Below are 17,647 nucleotides of genomic sequence, written 5' to 3'. Positions count from 1 at the left end.
TCTGGACCAATATATTTTGCCAATTCCCCAACTGCTCAAATAATCCTTGCAGAAGGCACGCTGACGGTGGCTATGTCAACGAGCTCGAAAGCGTAGGCGAGGGTGGCATCGCCAGTGAGGACTGCGACAATGACTAAAAACTTGAAGCGGGGGGCTTTCCTCGCCGGAGATCGTCGTTGTCCATGCAACGTAGGTCGTCATGCAACAAGGACAGGTGTGGATCATCTTGACGGTGTGTGCTGCGGGCATGGCTATGGACGAGCTCGCAGGCCATGATGCAGAGGGGGCGCACCAGGAGGGATTAGCGCATGGTATCATGCATTTCGAAGACGGAAGGGATTCCAAGGGATTCTAAGCTTCACACAAGCCTCCTAGCCAATGGCAGATACAAATTTACCTATTTGGCCCTAGCCTGATTAAAACTTAAAAATTAGGAATCTATACAATGGATTCCGTGCCCAACCCCAATGCATGCACGAGGAGAGAACCTGAACGGCCTGAAACAGCGGCAGTTACAGACCGTCGCCGGCCCAGCGAATTTTCACCACCAAATCATAAAGATTATTTTTCGGAAAAAAAAAATAAAATTCATCAACAATTACCAACAAGAATTGCCATGGCCAGGAACAGAGTCAAAATTGTGCAACCCTGTCATCCACCAATAATAGGGGAACGAGGACTGCAAATAATTACAATACCGGAACTACAAGGCATCCTTAATCCTATTCTCTCTTGGTCCTACGACTGCAAATAATTACAATACCGGAACTACCGAGGCATCCTATTCTCTCTTGGTCCGAGGACTGCGAATAATTACAGTACCGGAACTACAAGGCATCCTATTCTCTCTTTGTCCGAGGACTGCAACTAATTAATATACCGGAACTGCAAGGCATCCTATTCTCTCTTGGTCTGGCCGCCACTGCTCACAAAAACGCATGCCCTCCCATGACTGCTTGCCTTAATACACGCAGATTTAAGACTTCCTCTTTTTGCTTGATGTAGAGTCACGCTCATCTTTGCTTCTTTTCCCACTCTTGTGATTTTCTTTTTGTTTTTTGGTTTTGTCCATCTTATTTTTCCTAATGGATTTCACACTAATGAGACTGCCTGAGGATATCTTTCCACCAACATTTTGCAAAGCGTTCTCAAAATCTGCTTCATTTCCCACAATGGAGTATTGTTGGAGAAATTCGGGATTCAACACGCCATCCATCTTAGCTTTCATCTCATCCTAAATAGTAAATACCAATCCCAAATTAGCTCAAGCTTGTCCATGTTATGCAAGGAAATCAAGGGCTTTATTGTTACCTGAACTTGCTTTGCAGCATCATTGAGATCATCCTCCATGGAAATGCTGTGAGGTTTCAGCACAATCTGTATACACAAATGGAGAATTAAAGCAAGGTAAGAGTACTTATTACTTGAACATTACGAAACTTGGTATAATTTTTTACCACATTTTATCTATATCCACAAAAATCCAAACCATGTCTGAATTCCAAACTCCCAAGCATGAGATAAGCAAGGGAAAAAATGAAAAATGAGAGATGCAGTAAGTATACTAATGTCATTAAGGATATGTACGATGGAGTAATGACCAGTGCAAGGGCTATAGATGGGGAGATAACAGAATTTTTCCAATCACAATAGGTTTACATCAAGGATCTACTTTGAGCCCTTATCTTTTCACTTTTAGTGATGGATCAACTGATTATGAGTATCCAAAATGAGGTTCCATAGCGTATGTTTTGCAGATGATATTGTATTGATTGATGAAACTAAGGGCGGAGTAGAGTTTAAGTTAGAATTATGGAAAGAAACTTTGGAATCTAGAAGCTTAAAAATAAGCATAAATAAGACAGAAAATATAATTTCAGTAATAGTAGGAAGAATATTGGAGACAAAGTTAAACTTAATGATGAACAAATAAATAACACTTGTAGATTTCGATACCTTGGATCTATTATGCAAGCTGAATGAGAAATTGAAGAGGTTGTAATGCATAGATTTAAAGTAGATTGGGTAAAATGAAAAAGTGCTTGAAGTGTACTTTGTGATCGTAGAATACTCTTAAAATTAAAATTAAAATTTTATAGGATGACTATAAGACCAATTATGCTATATGCATCCAAATGTTGGCAACAAAAAAATAACATATCTAAAAAGTAAAAGTAGTCAAGATGAGAATGCTTAAATGGACGAGTTGTAAACACTGAAAGATAAAATAAGAAATGAACATATTCATGGCAAGTTAGGTGTAACTCTTATAGAAGATAAGATAAGAGAGAAACAACTCAAATAGGTTGGACACTTGCAACGTAGGTTACATAGTGCACCAAGAAGGGGGAGTGAGTTAGTTATTGTGAGGGGTAGTATAAGGGGTAAAAGTAAACCTAAAATAACTTAGAATGAGATAGTGAGTAAGAATTTAATAGTCCTGAAATTGTCAAAAGAAATGGTCCATAATCATAAATTGGTAGAAAATGATTCATGTAGCCGACTCCACCTAATGGGACTTAAGACTTGGTTTTGTTGTTGTATATATTACACTACTTATTAAAAAATTACAACAAAAACCAAGTTAGAAAAGAATGGCGTGACGCAGCTCTCACATCTAAAGAGTAGAAGAAGGAGAAGGAAAAGGAGAAGGAGAAGATGATTATGACGACTGTCCTCACCAATTAGATCCAGAATACTAATGAAATGAAACTAAAAAAGATGCACTTGGCTATATCCTATTTGATCTAGTCATTTGCCACACCTACTCAAAAGTCCCACAATGATAAAGAATTCCATAAATGAAACAAAATGAGACGGGTTTCCTGCAGAAATACATAGAAAGGAGAGGAGGTAGTAGTTTTATCTTCCTCAAAACAAAGATTCTTGCCATGAGGTGAAGAAAGTCTCTCATGACCAAGAACAGATTAAAATTGGGGGAGCAACATAGATGGGAGGTCAGAGGTTTCACCAAATTCACTGAATTTTAATAACTCACCCATGCATTACCCCATGAAAGTACAAGATGTATAAAAGTACTAAAAACTTCACTGTATACTGATCAACTCTTTTTGTGTGTAAACTTGTGTTCGTTTACATTTACACAATTCATTCCATGATTTGAGGTTGATTTTGTACTTACCTCTTTCAGCTGGGGTAAGGTTGACTCAATTTCCGTTGATGCAATACCATATAGGTACTTGTGGAACTTCTTCATAACTTTTATGAACAGTGATAGAATCTGCTGCCTTTCCAACTTCATCTCTCCCTGCAAAATAGCAATTTAAGATGTCTTGAGTTATAACAATGTGTTTGTTTGAGTTGCTAGTGTTATGCTTTTGTTTTTTTTTTTTTGGGACAGTTTTCAACTGTTTTTAAAAAATATTGAAAATCAGACTGTTTTTAGTTGTTTTGGCAACTTGTTGCCATGGCACTTTAATATACAAAATTAACTTTGGAGGGTGAAATCTTTCACTGTAGTCATAAGTTTTAATTAAAATAAAAATAAAATACCATATGAATTTAAAATATACACAAAAAAATCCATAAAATTCTAAAATTTAAAACACTAAGTCATTTAAAAAATTATTTAAATTGTTTTGCAATTGTCATGTTAAATAAGATTTTTCCTGCAGCACTAAAAAGTGAATTTTGAAATATAGTAATTAACCAAAATAATTTAATAATTTTATTTTATCATAATATTCCATTTTTATTTTTATTTTTTGTACTTCTATAATATTTTTTATTTGATTCAATGACAAAAATGAGCATTTGATTCAATGCAGTTTTTAAATTTTTAAATATTAAAAAAATGTTGACATTTTCGATTTTTAATTTTTATTTCTCGTTTGTTGTTCTCATTTCTGGTTTGATATTCATAATTTTTGAAAATTATACCAAATGGCCCCTCAGATTTCTGTTCAGTGCTAATTCATTTATTTTGCTCTCAGTTGTGTGGGAAGAAAGGGCAAGAAAAAGAAAGGTGGTCCCCATGTGCTTGATCATCAGTGGAGTAAGTCTATGAGAATGCCAAAAAATACAAGTATTTAGCTTGTAGGCAGTTCCAACGCTTAGGACAACTGAAAAAAATGCATACTTTAGCAATAATTACAATACTTCAGTGATAAGTGTAAAAAAAATAAACTCCACAAACTCCAAGAAAAAAATTTAAGACTGCATGTGTGCACGCGCACACACACCAGTGTTGTGTAATCAAAGAATTTGAGCCTTCTTCCTATTTCCCAGATTCTTCTCAAGTGTTCCACTGCCTAATCTTTAAGTCAAACGAATAGGGCAAATCAAATTGTTCACGATGATGTGAACATCCTAATCTTTTGTCAAAGTCCATCTCTTTGGTAGAACCCATTAATTATTGCTAAACATATGAAACCACATGCATCTAAGGTGCTCAGCAAAGTCCATGAAGTCTTAACCTTAAAACATGTATGCCATAAATGCAAATTTATGTATGAAGTGTTAATTTTCAATAAATTGTCCAATAAATTGTTATTTGGAGAAATTGAGAACAAACCTCAATATAAGATAGATCTTTATGCTGCACACAAATACAGAGCAAAACAGAAGCCTGAGCATATGATAAAGTGACTGGAAGCCCCTCCCGAAAATATTGACGTGCCAGATCCAATTCAAAGTCCCGAATCTATAGAACAGAAGACAATTGAGGTATACAAATATCCAGGAAAATAATTAGAAAAAAAAATCATCAATTTATTTATTCTACAAATTTCCACCATGAATTAGTATAATGAGACCCTCAATCCCAAACAATAACGACAAATGTTCTACAGGTCTTTCATATGATTCATAGACTCATTCTATGTTACAATTCCCAACATAAGATTGGTGATTTTGTTTTGTGAAGAAGGAAGCCAACTCTCCTAGCTCAAAAAAGGAGTTTTCCCACTTTGATGATGATCTAAAAGTAGAAGATCGTTTAAGGCTAAACAGAGAGCCTCTGAGCTTGGACAAGTAGAAGCAGCAGAAATAAATGTAGAGCAATGAGAAAAACAAACACGTCAAGATTTAAGTGAAGAAACTAAAAATAAATATATCAGGAAAAAGAGACATCAGACATAGACTAGGCAATCATTTGTTCTACAAATTATTGATTTTATTCAATAATCATTAATACCCTAAAAGTTTCACCCCCTAAAAGCTTCACTAATAAAAAAAATATTCTCATTTTTTATAAAATCGACACTATTTACACTCTCAAAGAAGGGTTGCACAAGTCGAAACCTTCTGAAAACAAAAGTAGAAATCAATTAAAACTTCAATATTTCAAATCAGGCTCACTAAACTCAAATAATATACATACATACGCGAACAAGTTTATATTCTCAAAGAAAGATGAATGCTTGAAACCTTCTGAAACGAAACTAAAAAAGAAACCAACTTGAACTTCTAAATTTCAAATCAGACCTACTAAATCCAAATAATATATACATAAGCAAACAAGTGCTCCTAATACACAGCTAAATTCAAGTCTTACCAAAAATAACCCAACATCATAATAATCAATAAAGAAAGAATGCTAAAAAAAATCACCACAACAAAAAAACAAATAAACCCATTCTTTTTCCCTGAATCATGCAAACATTCTCTGTGGCATTAGTGGCAACTCATCCTTGACTATTGTGGTGTTATACTAATAATTCTGAAGTTTTCGTCATGCATATTTGGCAGCATGAAATTGTAACACCAATTGAACTTCATTTATTCATTTAGAAGAAACAAAGATGCAGCCAGAGCTGTTATAGCCCAGATTTATCTGAAATCATGAAATCAATCATTAAAATAATTGCAGGAACCACATCATTAGGTTGCATGAAGCAAGAACCTTCATCTCCTCATCCAGTACCTCAGCTTCCTCAGATTCATCAAGGAATTCATCCCGACTAATGCCACTGCTTCACCAACATCATTTGCTTGGTCTACATGACATGAACAAGATAAGTCATGTCACCTATATTATGAGATTTAACATGAGACAACTCACTTTCAAGAGGCTGATGTGTGAACTTCTTTTAACCCCATTTTTTTAAGCCATGATGTTGGATAAACATCCAAAGCTATTTCGTTTGCCCAAATTATTGGTAGGAAAGAGGTAAAAAATTTTAATGAAAATTTATCCCATAATTTCTCATGTGGCTTCTTCATGCTTATAAGAAAAATTTTAAAGTTCAATTTGGTTTAAAATTCCAAGGTTTCAAAAATAATGAAATAGAAGTACAAGATTCCAAAAAATTTGGAAATTATTTTTTCCTCTTTTGAGACAATTAGGCCTTAAAAATGAAATAGAATTTCTGTTGAAAACAACTGATTAAAGACAGCCTTGCAACTTGTTGATCTTACAGGATTTCCCTCTAAAGGCGGTGGCTTTAGGGTTCTGAAAAAGGTAATTGATTCCTACAGTTCCAGAGAAGGTTTCCAAGGTAAGTCATTGGAATTTCAGAAAATGGTTGTTAAATTTTTCTAGAACATAGCTACAGGGATCCCTATGCTTTCCCTCGAACACTATCCAGAGTCACAGTCCTCATTTGTAATACTTTCCAGGTTCCAAATTGCAATGGTTACATGATCTAGCTTACCGAAAGTGGTGATCTGATATCTTAAATGTATTTCCAATTGAAAAAAAAACAAGAGGTGAATGTTTAAGATTCCGATAAAGTCAAATCACAGATAGTTATAAGGGAGAAAAAAAGAATAGTGAATAACTAAGCATACCCCAAACATAACATGTAACCATCTACGTAGCACAAACCAGGTAGCTTTTGTAGAAAACAACTAAAATATGGTCTTTGATAATTAGATGGTGCCCTACAGGTAGAAGAGCGTTTAGGGCAAAGGTTCAGGTAAGTAGGGAAAATATGAACTAAACTAAAGCAATCAGATGAAAAATCAAATGTAGAAATTTAAAGCTCAGAGAAAGAAAAATGTTGTGGGGAAGAATAATTACATTTTTGTTCAGAAGGAAAACAGTACCTTGAGATAAAAAGAGCACAATGAGAGATCAATAGAAAAGAAGAAAAAGAACAAAAAGAGGACAAATGAATTTTAAAAAACAAAAATTAAGTCACACAGAAGTGATTAAAGGCTTTTTATATGAAAGCACAGGTATCATTTGTTCCAAATAAGTAGGAGATCCATTTCTACTTCCATCATACATCGCTTTATCTTTTGCATCCACGACACAACATATGCCAATATACACATGGAAGCTGCCTGCCTATCTGAGGCCACGAGTAACTGCCAGGAAACTTGCAGAACTCACAGAGAGTAAATAGATATCTTACCGAGAGAAAATCTGCAAGGTTGTTGGCATAAGCTTCTAATCGTTCCAGGAAACGTGGTGGTAAAATTTCATTAAGCAATGTCAGAAGTCCATTTGAGGCAGACAATGTTGATTCTGAGTCCATGAAGTTGATCTTTGGATCCAAGATGCTAGAACAGTAACAGAAGCATGAGTACGTTGCAAAATAAGCACAACTGTAAAGGAGGCAAATTTTCATAATACTGACCTCATTGCTAGCTTATATTCCAAACGACAGAAACTAGAAATCAATAACTCAAGAAACCTGTGTCTGAATTCTGCAGTGGGTAAATAGGAAATCAAGCTGTCAACTGAATATCGATCAGAAACTTAATAGTAGAACATTAACCTGGAATAGAATGGACAAACCTTGGTAAAATGGACCAAAGAAGCCCCATTGATCTGATCCAGTAACTTCAATATCATCACTGTTTAATGGTTTCAGGACCATACATGTGTGCTCGCCTGTTACAGCATTCTGATCCATCAAAAGATCTATTAGTATACTAACCACGTCCAGAAAACATGCTGTTATAAATTACATGACCAAAATTAGGGAATATAAGGAATCAAAGATCCATACTGAGATCTGGCTGATGTAGAAAGGAGCAAATTTTTGTTTCCTCCAAAAGCGAAAAAGATCAAGGGTAAGGCCAAATGAGACACCAATATAATGGAGTTTTTCGGGTTGTCGTTCCCGAAGATGTACAAGCAGATGTGGAAGGTCTGTTCTAGGTTTAATGTTCTCTTCTAGCAATGAAACCTGCACAAATAGTATTTTAAGAGCCCTAATTAAATCAAGGATATAAAAACCAGACAACACAGCCAACAAACCAACTTGTTTTTAAAGAGTGATAAACACAGTAAGCCCATGCAAACTAACAAGCCTAGGCCATGTTGGAATGCCATGTTGGAATTTGTGGCTTATAAAATAAGGGGAAACCTCATGAACAAAATTACTCTGTATAACAATAGCAATCCTTTTCAAGGGAAAGAAGATTTCTTGGTCATTGGTTTGTTATAAGACACAGTATTGCCTAGTTGGCTTCATTATGGGCATTGCCGTTGGCTGTTTTAAGGGTTTGTCTTTTCAGGATGTCCAGCGGGATTGGTGGGCTGTTTTGTATTAAATTTTTTGTTTTTCTATTTTTGTTCTTTGTTCCTTTTAGGAGGAAGATTAGGAATTGTTGTTTGGTTTATTTTGAATAAGTTTTTGGTTTATTTGGAGAGAATTGGGTCTGCCTGCGGTCAGAGAGGATTGTTGTTGTCTATTTCCTTCACTAGTTTTGGAAAGGGTAGAGATGGTTTAGTTTTGTGGAGTTGTGGAATATTCGCAGTTTTGTGGGGAATTTGGTTGGAATGCTTGAATCTTTACAAGGAAACCACACGTTCTTTTCCATGGGAAACAATTCATTATTTGGCTTTGCTTAGGTCTTTTGCGGCTTGATGTTTTAAATGGGGTGTTTTCTCTGGATACAGCGAGATTGGAAGGTAGAGTTATTTTGGTTGTAGTTCTTTTTTGTTTTCCTTTTCTCATAAGAGGATGTCTCATTACTTTTTTGTACCTTCTTTCTACTTCAATAAAATCTCTTCCTTTTTATTTATTTATTTTTAAAAAAAGGATGCACTCTCAGTTTGTATTTGATGTGTAAAGTGTGGTTTCATAAATGGGGCACAAGGGGGAGTGCCAGCCATGTACCAAGAAGGAAAAACAGAGAACAACAAAAAGTTGAATCAACTGTATGATAGGGTTCTTGGTAAGCCGTAAGAGTAGTGTGTGTCCAGCATGTTTTGAAAGAGGTGCAAGCCATCTATCCTAGTGCAATGTCGGAGAAGTTCTTTCTGAAGCTCTAGCATTTCTCCGTCTCCTCAATAACCAAAAAATAGTGAATGGGATGAAGAACAAGGCTTTTTCCCTTTCTCTATTCATTGATATATCCTTCTGTGCCCAGATTTCCTTTCCCACAGTTTCAGTAGTCACCCAGTGCTGTCCTGTGAGAGCAGCAGCCAAATTCCAAAAGAAATATTGGTTCAGGGGCAGTGAAGCACTAAGTGGTCTACAGTTCCAGCATCTTCTTTGCATAAAAACTATTGATCAAAATCCAAACCCCTTTTTCTAAAGAATGCTGAAAGTTCGAGAGAGATCTTCCCCAAAATTGCCTCCCAAGCAAAAATAGAAACTTTGGTTGGCACAAGAGTTCTCCGAATAACTTTTTTTCTGGAATTAAGTTTGGCCTCATAGGGGCCGTCCAGATACTAGTAGAGGAACTAACTGTGAAGTAGCCATTTTTTGTTGAGCTTCCATAATCCATACAGGTACATCCCGTCGTTGGGGACATTCTGCAAAGACAGCCATAATCACAGTCATATCTCACAAAAGGAATATTCCCAGATGTCCTATTTTTGTTGAGCTGTCCACATACATACCAAATCATCTTTATTACAGGCAAGATTGAGAATAGCAGGAAATTGGGAAATGAGAAAAATGAGCCATACCAGCTGTCATGCCAAAAGAAAATATTATCCTCATTTTAAGCATAGAAGTGGATGAGTGTGAAGAAATCCTCCCACTCTTTCCTGATTCACTTCCAAACATTTACCCTGCAGGACTGCCTGGGTTCTATGGATGCCAACCCATTGTGATCGAGGGTGTATTTGAAGGCAATAACCTTTCCTCCATAGCAACTCGCTCTCATTCACAAATCTCCACAGCCATCTCCAAGGAAGAACTTGTTGAAAAGGGAGATTTGAGATCCAAGCCATCTCTTGGAATTGGATGCCGAGCAACATCCCATTTAACTAAAGAGAAGTTGAAAACATCCCTATATCCCCCCCCCCCCTCCCCTTTTTTTTGAATGTCTTCCAATCTTCTAACCATGGAGCAAAGTACAAGGGGGGCATGAAGTAAACTAGAAGGTTGCAGAAGGTGTTTCTCATTAGAAGAGTCTTCCACCTTTGGAGAGACACCCCACCTTTTTTTATTTTCTTTTTCTTTTTCCCCCAAAATCCTTCAACTATAGGTTCCCAATTCCATTTTTCTTGGGCTCCCAACCCTCTGTCCTCTTCACATTGCAAAACCTAGCTGAAGCAATGTCCACTGGACCATCTGCCGCCACCATGCTCACCGGAGATCGTGCCATACCTCCACAGTTGCTGCAACGCCTGTCACCCAGATGGACCATCAGCGATGATTCTCCAACCAAAGTATCCTTCCAACTCCGATGATTGTTTGGTTGCACAGGCTCCTTCTCTTAACTCTTGGGATTAGGGATCTTCTGTTTACCTCCCACCGACTCCAAGGCTTCAACGAAGCTGAACTTCTCCAAACACAGATTGAGAGTCTTGCTTTCAATCTGCACCGATTTGATGAGATTCTCCTCCATAACTTCTTTCAAACTGGTTCAATGATGGAGTACTTTTGCAAGAGAGAGAGAGAGACCACTGTGAATAAAAGAGTGTTGGAGCAAGAGAGAGAGAGAGAGATTCTGGAAGACCTGTTGGAGCAAGAGTGTGATTATCAAAGACCTGACAGAGCAAAGAGAAAGGGAAACGACAGAGGAGCACTCACTAGGGTATTTGCCAGATAAGATGGACTCCTAGTCAAGGAGAAACTGCTCTCAAACAGTCGTCGGCGATGTGCGGAGAGAGAGAGAGAGAGAGAGAGATTCTGCTTTTTGAAGATATAAATATTAGTAAATGGGCAAAGGAAGTGGCTGGTAAAAGAGCAGCTAGTATTGTTTTGATGCCGACCTTTTGGGAGCACTATTCTTTATGCCTTAAACTGAAAGACCCACTTGTTCGTGTACTGCGATTGGTTGATGAGGAAGAGAGACCTGCAATGGGATATATTTATGAAACTATGGATAGGGCAAAGGAAGCTACAGCTAGGGCTTACAACAAGGGAGGACAAATTCAAAAAGGCATTTGAAATTATTGACACGAGGCGTGGATGCCAACTTCATCGACCTTTTGCATGTAACTGCATACTTCTCAAAACTAGAATGCTATAATTCAAACCCCAACATTCAGAAAAATGCAGAAATCATGAGGAATTTCTGCAAATGCATCACAAAGTTGGTGACATCCATTGAACTGCAAGATAAAATTTAAATGAGTTGTCAAATTACACTAACCCCTGAAGGTCTCTTTGGGATCAATCTGCTGTTGGCAAATTACACTACCTCTAAAGGTCTCTTTGGGATCGATATGGCTGTTGGTAAAGCGGTTTTTTGGTTTCAATTAATATTTACGTGTTTTTCATTCCCTTTCTCCTTAAAAAAATTTAGCTTCTTAGCGGAATGGTGGAGCTCATTTGGATTGTCAGCTCCAAATTTGCATAAGTTTGCTGTGGGGATTCTTATCCTCACATGTAGTGCTACTGGCTCCACAAGAAATTGGAGCATATTCCAACATGTGAGTTGCTAGGATACTGTGGGTTAATGAATGCAGAATATTTGGCTTTCTACTACTTAGAATCATTATTTGCTATGTTAGTTTTTACTTCTAGCTTCACAACAAGAGGAATAGGCCTAGCCTAACAGTACTAAAATGACTAGGAATTCATGAAATGCAATCAAACTTTAAGGCATCGATGCAACAAGGATGATACCATTGATCCCATTCTTCAAAGGACACTGGTTATAGTAATTAGTGGCTAATTGGTAGAATGGATGGCAAATCCGGTGAGGGTGATGAATGCTTGTTTGAAGATGATTCTTTGACATGAGGTGCTGATGCCGGAGGTGCTGGAGCAAATGAAACAACCCTCCCTCCCCTCTTCCCCTGCACCTCCCTAGATCAAGAAAAGTGCGAATATATCATCATCTTCGAGAGGAAGAGCTTCATCTAGCACTATTAGGGCTACATCATTGGAACTTATAGATGAGGATGAAATCCAAGAGGCTAATGTAGAGGAGAATGAAGAGGAAGAAAATATTGGAGAAGAAAATTCTGATCAAGAAGATGATGATATCTTAGTTGATAATGAGACTAATAGATTTTGGAATTTGGAATCTTTTGTTGCACTCTTATCTTCTGATATTGAACTATGTTCTCGAGCTTTTGGACCTCTGGCTTGGAAATTTCATTTTCTTTATAGTTTGAAGCTTGAAAACTCTTGTGTGCTTATTTGAACTATGCTTGCTTTGCTTAGAATTTGGACCTCTGCGCAATCTTCCAATGAGCATAAACCTTAGGACCCTTAGATCCATTTGCCTCAAGGTCTGAGGCATCAAATATCCTACCCAAAAAACCATCACCTTTGTAAACATTTGCAGAATCAGCCTCTTGCTCCAGAACACAATCATTGACCAAAACTCCAAAATTGTTCGATACAGGAATTTCCTCCATCGCCTTTTCACTTTACCCATTCAGCATGTTGCTTCTTCCTAATGAAGATGGCAGACCCTCTTGGCCATCAAGAATCTGCTTTGAAACAGAACATTACAAGGTATTGTTTGTACCTGGAATCTGCTTGCAAAACAGTGTACCTGTTATGTCCCTTGTCTGCCTACAACGATTAATGGGAGAATTCTGGGTTTGAAATGCAGGAAACTTCTGATCTTCCTCAATTTGGCCTCCAACTTGCAGAGAGGATCCTTCTGTAACAACTTGCCTAATTTTTTATATCACTCCCAGCCAAACATCCTTGGTCTTTAGAAACTCCATTGGGTGCTATTCGAGAACTGAACAGTTCCTTGAAAATTTACGCCAGCCCTCTTGGGCCTGGTCCACATTATTCAAACAATGGACCTGTTTAATTGAATGGCCCATCTGCGAATGGCCCAACTCAGAAAAACCTCCTTTGTTTCCAAAGGACGGCCCAATTCTTTTTTTACCGAGACAATACCCCTGTTCAATAAGTTGGCCCAATTTTTTTCCCCAACGTCCAGAAAAATGGAAAGGTGGTCAGTGATAAGGCCCAAGGAGAAGCTTTTTGGGTCAGTTTTTTTACCATGGATTATATTCAAAACCATTCTAAGATTTCCTAAATAGCTCATAAACATATGAAATGATCGATAAGTTAAACAAGTCGCAATAAAATGAGCAAAATATTGTTGTGCCACGCATATTGTTCCTATATATTCCCACAAAGGTTTTAACAAGAATGCTATATTAAGAAGGGTAAAGATCTTACTTGCCATATGCCCTAGTTGCTCAGGCTTTGGATGTCAAGGTTTCTGCTTTTCTTTTGTAATCTGTTCTATACTTTGTCTCCCCTTGTTTAATATATTCTTCTTACCATTTCCCCCAAAGAAAAAAAAATGATAAAGATCTTGTTACACATCTCTGCCAAAGAAGCATGTTAGCGACCTTCCCATAAATGATTCAACTAAAATGTCTTGATAAACCTCAACTTTGTAGCAGTTGATGCCTCTTTCTCACCATTTTGCTGGTCAGACTCCACATGCCTATTATGTACAAAGACAATACCATGGCTCAACTTCTATAATCAACAATGGTTTCTTGTCCCTCCATTTAAATACTGTGTTCTATTTTGCTTTTGCGGACTGATCATAGAATGATGCCCAATATGAAATTCAGGCATGGTGATGAAATAAATGGAAAGTAGAAACAAAAAAGCAGAGACAATGGGTTAGTGCCTAAACTCTAAAGTAATTGCATTAATCCCCATTTAGCATCTCTTACAGTTTAGAACTTAAATTTTTCATCACTCATAATTCATAAATTCATAATAAGCTCTAGAAGTAGAAGAGAAGTCTTTGATTACTTAAAGAGGCAATATTGGGAGGCTCATTACTTCAACTAGTCCCTGTGTTCTTCGAATGGATCTCTTAGTTCCTGATTTCGTGTGAGATAAGAGATAGGCTTAACTTTTTAAGTACTTACCCAAAACCTCTAAAATAGGTTTTTTTCCCGGAAGTTGATTGGCTGATGCTCATGAGATTTTACAAGAGATTCAGGACCCTAGGAGAAAGTAGTGATGAATACTGCCCTCAAGAACATGCACATGATCTTTGCTGATTTGTATCAGCATGGTGCACCTTACAGACTCGCCAGGAAAATGCCATGGAAATGACCAAATGAATACAAGATCAACTAATAGAGCTGAGGAAGAAAGTCCCAGATGAATGCTTTTTTTTTTTTCCTGGTTACGTGCTGACTAGTGGTAGTGTGTACAAATGATAGATAAATGGGTGGGAGCATTGTGTGAATGATGAGACAAAGCTTACTTCCAGGATGAACGCCCTTTTTTTTTTCCTGATTATGTGCTGACTAGTGGTGGCGTGTGCGCATGATAGATAAATGGGTGGGACATGAGACAAAGTTTACTGAAGGCTTTTCTTTTGATGGCAAATTTCGGTTGATTGATACAAGGAGCAGATTTGGAGAAAGAAAACTAGTCATGGCACGAGGCATGTAGCAAATAAGTTTTCAATAGGAATTATCTAACAACAGTATCATCTAGAATTATTATAATAAAATGTTAAAATAAATATCTTATTAATCCTCATTTCACTATTAGAATTTAGAACATTATATAACATATAATTACATATTATTGAAGGGGAGCCTAGGCACAACAGTAAAGTTGTTGCCGTGTGGCCTGGAGGTCATAGATTTGAGAGGTGGAAACAGCCTCTTGCAACAATGCAAGGTAAAGCTGCATACTATAGACCCGTCATGGCCCGCTCCTTCCCCAAACCCTGCATACGCGGAAGCTTTGTGCACCAGGCTGCCCTTTATATAATTAAATATTATTATCAAATTAAACTATAATATCATTACGCTATTATATTTTTGTGTATAATAGAATAATATAAAATGTATTATCATCATCATTGTTAAAGTAGCTGCGACAATATTAATATCCAAAACAATATGCATATTTTAACATTATCAAACATGACTCTTAACCTTGAGTACTTATAACTATCAGACTAACTACCAATACTAAGTGCAGTAGTCTTTTGTTTCTAAAAATTCAGTGTTTATTAATTGGTCTTAAAGGAAGCCTCAAGCTTTTTAGATTTTCTAGTAGATTTTGGAGCAGATGGGCAGAACTCATTGATATCACCCTTCATTATCCATACTCGATTTTGTGCAATGGTTACCCTTGCAATTTGCTTGATGATTTTGATGGCTTACAATATCAAACAATCTATAGATCATTATTAGACTACTGTCAATACACGAAATGTGCATAAATTTATTACTCATGCCTCTACATTGGTGTTAGACAGCTGCTGAAGGGTTTTACCATTGCACAAGACAATGGTGGCAACCTCTTGAGAAAAATATAATTTCACAATAAATGACGATAAAATACAGAAGACGTTCAAAGGATAAACAAGCAGATGGTTTTCTCATCTACTAAAAGCAAGGAATAGCTATAACATGATTCTTAAGGTAAGCACACATCATATAAATAAAATAACTTATATACAGCAAGAAAAACTAAGCATCACTTCCCAAAAAGGAATCAAAAGAACAGATCTAGAATTAAATGGACCTTTTCCGCAGCTTCTGTTATGTTGACACAAGCTGTATTCACAGAACTTTCAACATCTATTTCAGATATTGGAGTTAGCTGTCCTTCATAGTACCTGAAAACACAAACTCTATATTTTATTCACCCACAAAAGAGACTCTTTTATATGTAAAATCACAAATTATATTAGCCCACAATAGAGATTCTTACATAAGAAACTTCTATCATATCATTGAGTGCTTACAGTCATTGTTGCCATTCGTCTCACATTTTAATTTTCCAAAACCACAATATTAACAGCTCAATATTGAAGTAACTCTTGTTTTTTGGTGGGAATTTCTTAGGAGGATGTCTTATCCTATGCATTTTTCTTCTATTTTTCAATATATCTATATTTTGTCAAAATGCATAACACAATCCAGCTTGAATGGAATCACAAAATTTTGAGCTACTCCAATATTTTAGTAAAACTTCCCTATATAGAAAAACAGCAAATATTGCTTCCAGCATCATCCACTCAAACCTCCAGGCGGTGTTTGACGGTTGGATCATTCTTTCCGTACCTCCAGAGAATAACAATAACAGATTTTTCCTCTATTTTGGTACTACAGAGTGAAATGCTCAACTTTTCTTTCTTTTCTTTCCCGGTTTGAAGAGTGTAACTTGATTAACTTTCATTTTCAAACCAACATAGATGTTCACAAGTAGCACATCTAAATACACAATATGTTCAGAACTCCTATTCTATGACATGTTAAATAGCTAAAGTTCCTTATTTACTGTCAGAATCTAATCCTCTAATTTCTAGCCAAATGAACACAAAACATGCTACTTGTAGCTTCAGTTAGTTGCAAAATGCATAAAAAGTGTGCAAATAAAGAGGACCATGGACTAAAATTCAATATTTTAGCCTGATTTATATCATTTACAATCATAGCGGGTGACCAACCACAAACAAGAAGTAATCCTTTTTCGTTCTTTTAACGCATGTGCTATGGATCAAGTGTTCAACTTCTCTTTAATACCATTAACATTCAGAAAAAGGTCTAGTACACTGTATAGTTTGAAACAAAAAGAGGGGGGTATAGAGTGGTGAAAGATAGTGTACCTTGTTAAAAGTTCCATCGCAGTTGAACCATACCCAAGCTGTGATCAACAAAGAAGAAAATTTCAGAAGATTTTTTGGAAAAATTTCTAGGCCCACAAACTATATTTGGCATGCATAAAGTAGAGATTTACCCTCATAGCACTTGGATGGGTGGCAATGCGTACTATGCGAGCACCTGAAAGACTTGGAAAAACAGTGTCTTGAAACTGCTCACAAAATTTCCATGGTATTTGGTCTCCAAATGGCTGATGACCATCGCTCAAACTTTTGATTGCAGATTTACGAGATATCTGTCCTTCAAGACAGACCTGTGCACCAATGACAGAATAATATATTGAGCATCACAAAAAGAAAAAAGTTTCAACTACGATAATTGTGATAAAAGTTGGAGGCATTCACAAGGCAATTAAATCAAGTTCCCATCAAATAAGAAAAGCATCATTTTTCCAGTAGAAGTTAAATGGAATTAAGTAAAAGGCAACAAGGCAGTGCTAGCCGAATTACAGATTTACAAAACAAAATATAAGCAAAATCTAGAACAGTTTGACCATCTACCCTTTTCAACAGTATAACCAAAGACTCTTCTCCTACAAGAGCAATCCTATTCCTTTTCCCCGACACTAGTACAAGATGGTGGGAGGGATCATAGGTAAGGTTTTCTTCCTTTCCACACCAGTATGACCAATTTCCAAAGACCTACAACAGTCCACTGGATTCCCATGGCCAAAGAAACCAAATGCAAAGAACACCA

The 17,647-nt window shown here is 36.7% G+C and overlaps 1 pseudogene; it reads right to left on the bottom strand.

Moving 5' to 3' along the window:
* Positions 1 to 564: 564 nt before the first annotated feature.
* The window catches only part of LOC131153717 (RNA cytidine acetyltransferase 2-like), a 58,108-nt pseudogene continuing 41,025 nt past the window's right edge, over positions 565 to 17,647 (bottom strand).

Source organism: Malania oleifera, chromosome 4, assembly GCF_029873635.1.
Source record: "Malania oleifera isolate guangnan ecotype guangnan chromosome 4, ASM2987363v1, whole genome shotgun sequence".
NCBI classification, from domain to species: domain Eukaryota; kingdom Viridiplantae; phylum Streptophyta; class Magnoliopsida; order Santalales; family Ximeniaceae; genus Malania; species Malania oleifera.
Note: the sequence above shows the minus strand (reverse complement) of the source record. Positions and strands in the feature narration are given on the sequence as shown.